Consider the following 11,018-nt stretch of genomic DNA (forward strand, 5'->3'; position numbering starts at 1 on the left):
CTGCACTTCCCTCGTCCCACTTCCCTTTCCTACCGCTCAGCCTCCTGGTCCCTCTCATCTCCTGTCCTCACATGGTCCTGGGCAATAATACTCACCAATACCAACCTCCTTCCAAACTATTCTGAACACTCCCTTTAATTCACTAACTTGCCTAGCTGTTGGAGTCATCTAAGGGCCACCAGAGAAGAGCCTGGTCCACATGCCAGAAGCCGCTGGGCTTTTCCCACAGCCTCAGGGACGTTCTGGTTTATCACTCCCATCCAGTTAGCAAATTCATGACATAACTGGTGTAGCTGCCCAAAGGTTAGGGTTAGTAATCCACTTTCTTTTGCCCTTTTGTCACACAACACGATATGTGCGTTGTTAAATGTTTCAGGCTATCCTTAGTTGTTCCTGATCACGGCACTAAAAATGCAGTTAGCAGGGAGGGGCAATATAAAGAGACCCCAGAACTTGCAAGTATGGCTGCCTCTAAGACTGAAACCAGTTGGAATCAACACCGTGGAGTTTCGTCACCTGTAGATGTAATTTTGAGATTAGAACGTGCAGCTGAGGAGGCTGGGAACAATCAATCCAATCACAATGACTTCGTTAAAACCTGCGGAGATGACCTTTATTGGTGTTAGTTCAACTTTTCTGGCTCCCACCAAAAGCCCGAACTAGAAAGCTGACCCAGCAGCCGTTGCGCCAGACTTCCGGCGGAAGGTACTTCGGCCCATGTTTGTTGGGGGCACAGGACGGACAAGGACACACCGCCATGTTCATTGGGGGCAGAGAACAGGGAGCTATCTCGGGGCCTTGTTTCTTGCGGGCACGGGACGGAGAGAAACTCCCGGGGCTTTGTTTATCGGGGACTCAGGACGGGCGGGATCCGTGGCTGCTACCTTTGAGGGGACGGTGGAGAATAAAGATCCATGGCCGCCCTGTTTACTGGGGGCAATTAAAGAACCAGAGACACAGGAGCATAGGAGACTCGGAGGAAACCTGGAGGTGGACGGCGGGTCCAGAAGAGGACCGGTAGCCGAGTCCCCCTCGCCGCCAGAGCGGGTTCAGAAAGCTACGGTTAGTGTTACCTAGGGGCGGCGCAGGAATCGGGGTGCGGCCACGTCCCCAGACCGACGCGGGTAGGGCCGGCCCAGGTCTGTTTTGGGGCTCCCTAGCTGCGGCCAGAATGGGACGGGCTTCCAGGGTGGAGACGCGGAGGGCCAGGTCACCTCCGACAGGTCCCGCGAGTCCCAGCCCCAGTGCACCGGAGAGAAGGTGGAGGTAAAGCGTGGGGCTGGGGAGCCCGGCCAGGCTGAGGAACCAGGGAGCCGGGCTGCGTCGGGGAGCCGCGGTAACCTACTTAAGCCCTACCTCGGGGTCTGCCCAGCAAATCTCCCACCATCCAGCAGGTGGGCTAAGTGAAATGAGGAAGGGAAGTGAGAAAGAGCTACATATTTTCGGATTTCCATGACTGTGTTTCCCCTACAAGTAAAAGTCAACAAGTCAAAAAGAAAGGTCAGTTTCCAAGGGCAGCAATCCGACATTACCCGAATGACCATTTTGGTCAGTCTGGTCAGTTCCATGGCAATCATCTTACCTAACCACTCACTCCATTGGACAACTCCCCCCTACTCCCACCCCACTTCTAGAAACCCTCCTGGTAGTTGCTGGAACAGGTGGACTGGATGGAGCAGAGATGGGTTTCAGCGCCTCAACAAGGGACTGGTCTCAAGCAGGGAGGCAGTCAGGGCTGCAGCGGTGGAGGGAGCCTGTGATGCCTTCTGTGTTCGTTGGGAAATAATAATCAGAGTAATTCTGGCTGGGTGAAGAGAATCTTGAAAGGAGCAGAAGAGAAGTGACTCATTGTGTACAAGAGATCCTCAGTAAGATTACTAGCAGATTTATCATCAGAAACTTTGGAGCCCAGAAGGCAGTGGGCCAATATATTCAAGGTGCTAAAAGAAAGAAAAAAAAAAAGTCATCGAAGAACCCTGTATCTGGCAAACAGTCCAAAAGTGAAGTAAAATTAAAACATTCCCAGATACACAAAAGCTTGAGGGGGTTTGTTACCACTAGACCTGCTCTGCAAGAAATGCTGAAGGGAGTCCTGCAGGGTGAAATGAAGGGGCACCAGACAGTAACTTGAAGTCATGAAGAAATACATATTTCAGTAAAGGTAAATACATGGGCAATTATAAAAGCTAGTATTGTAACAATGGTTTGTAACTCTACTTTTTGCTGTCCACTTGATTCAAGAAACTTTTTTTTTTTTTTTTACAAACTCAGCTATTAGTCTGAAAGCTAGTGTTATTGTAACTTTGGTTTTAAACTCTAAATTTTGTTCTCTATGTAATTTAAGAGTTCAGTGCATTTAAGATAATTCTTAGTTCATGTTTTGAGGCACACAGGGTATAAAGATGTAACTGTGATACTGACAACCAAAGGGATGGGGATAGAGCTGTAAAAGAGCAGAGCTTTTCTTTTATTGAGGTTTAACTGGTGTAAATTCAAATTAGAGTGTTATAACTTCAAGATATTAAATGTAATTCCAATGGTAACAACAAATAGTTATAAAATATATGCAATAGGAAGTGAGAAAGGGATTTTACTACAAAAGATAAACACACAAAAGAAGAAGTAATACAGAAAATGAGGGACAAAAAAGCTATAAGGCATAGAAAATAAATAGCAAAATGACAGAAGTCCCTCTTTATCAATAGTTACTTAAATCTGAATGGATTACATTCTCCAATCAAAGGACAAAGATTGGCAGAATGGATAAAAATACATGATCAAACTATATGCTACCTACAAGGGTTCATTTTAGATCCAAAGATACAAATAGATGGAAGTGAAAGGATGGAAAAAGATATTCCATGCAAATAGTAATCAAAAGATAGCAGATGACTGTACTAATATCAGACAAAACAGACTTTAAGTCAAAAAAAGTTTACAGGAGGCATAGAAGGACATTATTAATATATTAACATTAATAAAAGGTTAAATACAGAAAGAAGTTATAAGAGTTATAAACATTTATGCACCTAACAACAGACCCATCAAATATATGAAGCAAAAGCTGACAGAATTAAAGAGAGAAATAGACAGTGGTACAATAATAGTTGGAGACTTCAATACCCTACTTTCAATAATGGATAGAACAGACAGAAGTAAGAAAGTAGAGGATTTAAAAACAAAAATACCAGCTAGATCTAACAGACATATATAGAACGCTCTACCCAACAAACCTCTACATGTTCTCAAGTATACATGGGACATTTTCCAGGCTAGACTATATGTTAGAACACAAATTAAATCTCAGTAGATTTTAGGGGCGCCTGGGTGGCTCAGTCGTTAAGCGTCTGCCTTCGGCTCAGGTCATGATCCCAGGGTCCTGGGATCGAGCCCCGCATCGGGCTCTCTGCTCGGCGGGAAGTCTGCTTCTCCCTCTCCCACTCCCCCTGCTTATGTTCCCTCTCTCGCTGTGTCTCTCTCTGTCAAATAAATAAAATCTTAAAAAAAAATAAAAATCTCAATAGATTTTAAAAGGTAGATATTCAAAGTTATCTTCTCTGACCTCAATAGAATGAAGTTAGAAATCAGTAACAGAAATAAAACTGGAAAATTAACAAACTTGTGGAAATTAAACAACATACTATTAAATAACCAATGGATAAAAGAAGAAACCACAAGAGAAATTGGCAAATACTTAAAGATGAATGAATGTAAAAGAATACCAAAACTTATGGGACATAATGAAGGCAGTGTTAAGGGAGAGATGTATAGCTATAAATGCTTACATTAGAAAACAAGAAAGTCTCCAAATTACAAACCAGAAGGAATAAGACAAGAACCAAAACTAAACCCAAAACTAGCTCTGGAGGAAGGAAATAATAAAAATTAGAGCAGACAAATGAAACAGAGAGTAGAAAAACAATAGAGAAAATTAAACATGTTTCTTTGAAAGATTAACAAGAGAGACAAACCTTTAGGTAGATGGACTAAGGAAAAAGTAGAGAAGACTCAAATTACTAAAATCAGAAATGAAAATTGGGACATTACTACCAATTCTACATAAAAAGCATAGGAGAGTACTATGAAAAATTATATACCAACAAATATGGATTGGATAACCTAGATGAAATGAAATTTCTGGAAACTCGGAACCTACCAAGGCTAAATGAAAATTTTCTGATCTGAATAGACCTATAACTAATAAAGACTGAATCAGAAACAAATATTTTTCAAAAATGAAATATAAAATAAAAATCTCCTGACAAAGAAAGCCCTGGACCTCATGGTGTCACTGGTGAATTTTACCAAACATTTAAAGAAAAACTAGTATCGGGCGCCTGGGTGGCTCAGTCGTTAAGCGTCTGCCTTCAGCTCAGGTCATGATCCCAGGGTCCTGGGATCGAGTCCCACATCGGGCTCCCTGCTCGGCAGGAAGCCTGCTTCTCCCTCTCCCACTCCCCCTGCTTGTGTTCCTGCTCTCGCTATCTCTCTCTCTGTCAAATAAATAAATAAAATCTTTTAAAAAAAGGAAAAAAGAAAAACTAGTATCAATCCTCCCTCGAGGATCAACTTTTATAAAAAACTGAGGAGGGTACACTTTATAACTCATTCCGAGGCCAGTGTTACCCTGATACCAAAGCCAGAAAAAAATACTAACAAGAAAATAAAACTATAGGCCAATATCCTTTATGAACATTTATGCAAAAATCCTCAACAAAATTTTAGCAAACTAAATTCAAAAGCATAATAAAAGGATTATACACAATAATCAATGGGATTTACTCCTGGAATGCAAGTATGGTTCCACATATAAAAATTGTTCAATGTAAAACACCACATACACAAAATTAAGGGGAAAACCACATAATCATCACAAGGCAGATAAAGCATTTGACAAAATTTAACACATTTCATCATGAAAACACTCAACAAACTAGGAATAGAAGAAAACTACCTCAGATGTCAGTGAATAAGATCTGCCCTCATAATTTGTAGAACATGTCATGTTACCTGTAAGAGAAAGTTAAATTCTCAACAAGTGATAAATTTTTATAATGTTTTCCTGAAAAAAATTATTCCCCTGGACGCCTGGGTGCCGCAGTCGGTTAAGCATCCGACTCTTGGTTTTAGCTCAGGTCATGATCTCAGGGTCGTGAGATCAAGCCCGGCATCAGGCTCCGCGCTCAGTGTAGTCTGCTTAAGATTCTCTCTCTGGGGCGCCTGGGTGGCTCAGTCGTTAAGCATCTGCCTTCGGCTCAGGTCATGATCCCAGGGTCCTAGGATCGAGCCCCGCATCAGGCTCCCTGCTCGGCGGGAAGCCTGCTTCTCCTCTCCCACTCTCCCTGCTTGTGTTCCCTCTCTCGCTGTGTCTCTCTCTGTCAAATAAATAAAATCTTAAAAAAAAAAAAAAAAAAGACTCTCTCTCCTACACTTTGCACAGTTTGGCCATGAACGAAAGTGCACTGCACCTTTTGACAAAGAGACTGGATTTCACAGAGGTATGGGTTGGATTCAGTTTTCTTCAGAAGAACTTCAGAATGCACTACAAGAAAATCATATTCTTGATGGAGTAAATCTCCACGTTCAAGCTCAAAGGCCAAAAGTTTTGCAAGGGGATCAAACATCTGATGAAGAGAAAGATTTTTGAGACTATTACTACCTATTGAAGTACACAAAATTTAAAAAAAAAAAAAACAAAAAAACTCTCTCTCCCTCTTCCTCTGCCGCTCCCCACCTCAAATAAATAAATACAATCTTAAAAAATATACTTTCCCCTTTTAAAGATGTAATATCAGGTCCCCTTTCAAACAGTCTTTTTGAAGTGTGTTAATTTATGTCTACCAAGACGGCTTCCCCCCAACCCCACCCCAGCCCTGCAAGTCACGTAAGGTCTCCTGTTCGTGATCTTACTGTCAGGAAGCCCACTCCCCTGTTACTTGAGTGATTCCTTTCTCCATACAAATGTCACAAGACACTACCTCTACTGACCATAAGGCATTCTTGGGGAAGGGGGTTTGTCTTAGATTGTAGCTGTGTGTAAAAGTAACATCATTTTGATGAACTAAGAAACAGGTGTGGCGACCTCCCAATGTCTGACTGGGAGCCCATTTTCTTTCTACATGTATATTTTTGGTTAGAAGCACAGTCTAATTCTAAATTCTGAGTCCAAGATCTTACTTTCATACCACAGAAGTAAACAAAAAGTATATGGCACTGGAGGGCAAAAGTAAGTGCTGTGAGAACTATCTTGGGAGAGGAAAGGTTTGGAGAGAACTGAAACCCTGGGGTAGTGAGCCCTGGTGGAAGGGGGATAGTGGGAAACTCCCCCATCTCACTGCCTTTGGGAAGATCGCTACCTGTGCCCTCACCACTGTGAAAATATATATTGGCCACCTGGGGCTGCCATAGCAGAGTGCCACAAACCATGTGGCTTAAAGCAATAGGAATATATTTTTCACAACTCTGGATGGTAAAAGTACAGATCCAAGCTGTTAACAGGGCCATGCTCTCTCTCAAACCTATACGAAAATCCTTTCTTGCCTCTTCCTAATTTCTGGTGGTTTTCTGGCAGTCTTTGGCATTCCTTGGCTTGTATAACTCCAATATCAGCCCTGGTCTTCCCATGATCTTCTCCCTGTGTCTGTCTTCAGATGGCTATCTTCTTACAAGGACATCAAATTGGAGTCCACCCTACTTCAGTATGACCTCATCTTAACTAATTATATCTACAATGATCTTATTTCCAAATTAGGTCATATTCTGATGTACTGGGACTAGGACTTCTGGGGTTGGGGGAGAGACACAATTCAGCCCATAGCAGGCTGATACACGCAAACACAATCCTAGCAGCATGCAGTCCAGTGGAGTTATGTTAGGAGTCACCAGAACCTAGTTAACCCTGAGTATTCTATACCACCTTCTTGATGGCCACAGCCCTAACATCAGGTGATTCCAGCTATAGGGAATAAGTTCTTTCCAAAGACTAGTGCCGGGGCACCTGGGTGGCTCAGCCAGTTAAGTGTACAACTCTTGATCTCAGCTCAGGTCTTGATCTCAGCGTCCTGAGTTCAAGCCCTGTGCTGGGCTCCATGCTGGGTGCGGAGCCTACTTAAAAAAGAAAAAAAAAAATTGGGTGATATAAAAGATGAAAATAGAAGTATCAAAATGACATTTAAAGGAAAAAATAAATGGAAGACAGAAATATTTTTAAAGTGACTTGGAATAAAGGATCAGCAACCTCAGACTAAAATGGCTCCTTGAGTGTTAAACATGAAAGAAAGAAAAAACACATGCACTAGACACACTGTAGTGAAATTTAAGAATATAAAAAGAAAAAATGATATCTCAAAAGCTTTTAGGCAGAGATTATTACTTACAAAAGAAAATATTTTAATTAACATCAGACTTGTCAATAATGATACTGGAAACAAGAAAACAATAAAATAATATAATCATAACGTTGAAAGAAAATAATTTTGCACCTAGATTTTTATACTTGGGGTAAACTTGGGCTATCATTTTAAGTGATGGTACAGGGATGTCTGGGTGGCTCAGATAGTTGAGTGTACTTGACTTTGGCTCAGGTCATGATCTCAGGTGGTGAGATCCAGCCCTACATTGGGCTCGTGCTGAGTGTGGAGCCTGGTTAAGATTACCTTTCTCCCTCTCTCTCTCTGCCTCTCCCCCCACCCCATTCACATGCTCTCTCTTCCCCCTCTCTAAAAAATAGAAAATAAATAAATGTAAAAATTAACAAATAAAGTGATAGTACAAGATGAATAGTTGAAGCACAGAGGATCTTTTAGGGCGGTGAAACTATTCTGTACAACATTCTAATGGTAGATACATATCATTATACAGTTTTCAAAACCCATAGAATGTACAACAGCACGAGTGAATCCTAATGTAAACTATGGACTTTTGGGTGAGAATGATGTGTCAATGTATGTTCATAGATTGTACAAATGTTTGACTCTAGGGGTGCCTGGCTGGCTCTGTTGGTGGAGCATGTGACTCGATCTCGCGGTTGTGAGTTCAAGCCCCATGTTGGGCATGGAGCCTACTTAACTTAAAAATAAATAAATAGGGGCACCTGGGTGACTCAGTCAGTTAAGCAGCTGCCTTTGGCTCAGGTCATGATCCCAGGGTCCTGGGATCAAGACCCGCATCTGGCTCCCTGATCAGCAGGGAGTCTGCTTCTCCTTCTCTCTCTGCTGCTCCCCATGTTTGTGATCTCTCACTCGCGCTCTCTCAAATAAATAAATAAAATCTTCAAGAAATAATAAAAATAGGGGCGCCTGGGTGGCTCAGTCGTTGGGCGTCTGCCTTCAGCTCAGGTCATGGTCCCAGGATTCTGGGATTAAGCCCCGCATCGGGCTCCCTGCTCAGCGGGAGGCCTGCTTCTCCCTCTCCCACTCCCCCTGCTTGTGTTCCTGCTCTTGCTGTCTCTGTCTCTGTCAAATAAATAAATAAAATCTTTAAAAAAAAGAAATAATAAAAATAAAAAATAAATAAATGCAAATGTTCGACTCTAGTGTGGGAATTTGATAGTAGGGAAGGCTGTTCATATGTGGGAGCAGGGGGTGCATGGGAAATCTCCCTACCTTTTGCTTAATTTTGCTGTAAACTTAAAACTAAACAGCAGGGGGGGTTGTTTGTTTTATTTATTTATTTGGGAGACAGGAGGGGAGAGAGAGAGTGAGAGAACGAGCAGGGGAGAGGAACAGAGGGAGAGGGAGAAGCAGACTCCCCGCTGAGCAGAGAGCCCTATTCTGGGTTCAATCCCAGGACCCTGGGATCATGACCTGAGCCGAAGGCAGTCACTTAACCAACTGAGCCACCCAGGTGCCCCTAAAAAGTCTACTTAAAAAAAAAGTGATGGGGGGACCCCTGGGTGGTTCAGTTGGTTAAGCATCTGACTCTTGATCTCAGCTCAGGTCTTGATCAGGGACGTGAGTTCAAGCCCGTATTTAAAAAAAAATAAAGTGATGGTGCAATAAACAAATTCTCAGGCACAGTGAGCCTTTTCTGAAATCACTTATTCTTTTGTAGAAGGAAGTACTATAGTAAGAAAAGATAGAAATCCAGAAAAACAGATGAGATACATAAAAAGTGAGAGTCCACTGTACATATCTACTGGAACTGAACAATTAAATAAATGGGTGACAGAAGAGCCAGATTTCTTACTGTTGAAGTGGGAGATCACAGACAAGCAAGGGAGAAAGACTAGAACGATCCATGCAGCAATGGATTAGAGTTGGAAATATCAGGTTTAGCTTAATATAAATACAGATATGTATAGAAATATTTATATGTGTGTATATAGATTAGTATACACATATGTAATTCCTTGCTGTGTCAGCTGAGATGACCTAGAAGCAATGACAATTCACTGGCAATGAGCATACTTGGCACCCAGATCTTGATTTCTAATACCATTCTCCAATACAAGAAACCAGAGTTCCATGGAAAGATGACTGATGCTATGCTGGAACAAGGAACATACAGGAGCAGCCTGGAGAAGATACTAAATTACAATCTTGTCTCAGCCAGCCCCTCTGATTTTTATTTCAAGGTCACCTTGATTAGAACTTTGAGTCTTCCTAGGTGTTATTAAAAACAAACTAAACACCTAGTTAGCTCTAAGATCCATTCTGAATTAGTTTTTGTGGAAAGTGTAACATCTATGTCTAAAAATTTTCTTTGATGTGGATGTCCAATTGTTCCAGTACAATATATTGAAAAAGATTATCTTTTCTCCATTAACAGCCTTTTCTCCTTTATCAAAGATCAATTGACCATATTTGTAGGAGTCTATTTCTGGGCTCTCTATTCTGTTCCATTAGTCTATTTGTCTCTTCTTTCACCAATACCACACTGTCTTGATTACTGTAGCTTTATAGAGTGTTTTAAAGTTGGGTAGAATCAGTGCTTAGATTTTGCTGTTCTTCAGTATTGTGTTGGCTGTTCTGGGTCTTTTGACTTTCCTTACAAACTTTAGAATCTGTTTGTTGATATCCACAAATTTTTATAATTTGGATCTTAACCTCTAAAATATTTTTAAAATTTTGAGACTTTTTTTGACCATGTGTTTTTTACATGTGTATTGGTTAGTCTCCAAATATTTTGGGATTATCTAGCTATCTTTCTGTCATTGATGTCTAGCTTAATTTCATTGTGGTTTGAGACCATGTTTTGTATGATTTCTATCATTTTAAATTTGCTAAGATGTGTTCTATGGCTCAGAATGTGGTTTATCTTGGTGACTGTTCCATGTGACCTTGAGAAGAGTGTGGATTAATATGTACCATGTTTGTAACTGTTTTTTTATTCATTGCATTTGTTTCTTTAAAAAATATATATATTTCCCAGGGTGCCTGGCTGGTTCAGTCGGGAGAGCATGTTGACTCTTGATCTCAGGATGGTGAGTTCAAGCCCACATTGGGCGTGAAGCCTACTTAAAAAAAAAAATAATAAATAAATAATAAATAAATAAATAAAATCTTTCCCTCTGTTTCCGCCTTCTCTGGTTTAACTGAGCATTTTATTTAATTCCAATTTTTCTCGTATTTAGCATATTATTTATACTTCTTTGAAAAATATTTTCATGGTTGCAATATATATTTACAATTAATCTGAGTCCGCTTTCAAGTAACACTATAGTGCTTCGTAGGTAGCATAGGTACTTATAACCAATTATTCCCAGTTCCTCCCTCCCATCCCTTATGACACTGCTGTCATTCATTTTACTCATCCATGTGCTATAATTATCCAATATACTATTGCTATTATTACTTTGTAAAACAATAATCTTTTAATTAGGAGTAAGAAAAATAAAATATTTTGTTTCACCTTCATTTATTCCTTCTCTGCCCCTTTTCCTTTCTTTATGAGTTTCCGACTGATAATAGTTCCCACTCTCTCGAGAACTTCTAACATTTCTCACCAGACCGGTCTACTTGGTGCACCAAAGTCGGGACCAGGACCCAGGAACTTGCCAGTAGCACAGAATCTTCCGA

General features: G+C 40.9%; 1 long non-coding RNA gene across 1 annotated transcript; it reads right to left on the reverse strand.

The window, feature by feature from the left end:
• Positions 1-1,667: 1,667 nt before the first annotated feature.
• LOC118544185 (uncharacterized) lies at positions 1,668-11,003 on the reverse strand. The gene is made up of 4 exons (XR_004921441.2): positions 10,852-11,003; positions 5,469-5,624; positions 4,955-5,010; positions 1,668-1,940 (listed from the first exon to the last, which is right to left on the reverse strand). It is a non-coding gene; the product is annotated as an uncharacterized LOC118544185 (long non-coding RNA).
• Between the last annotated feature and the right edge of the window lie 15 nt (positions 11,004-11,018).

The sequence above is a fragment of the Halichoerus grypus genome, chromosome 5 (assembly GCF_964656455.1).
Source record: "Halichoerus grypus chromosome 5, mHalGry1.hap1.1, whole genome shotgun sequence".
Lineage (NCBI taxonomy): Eukaryota > Metazoa > Chordata > Mammalia > Carnivora > Phocidae > Halichoerus > Halichoerus grypus.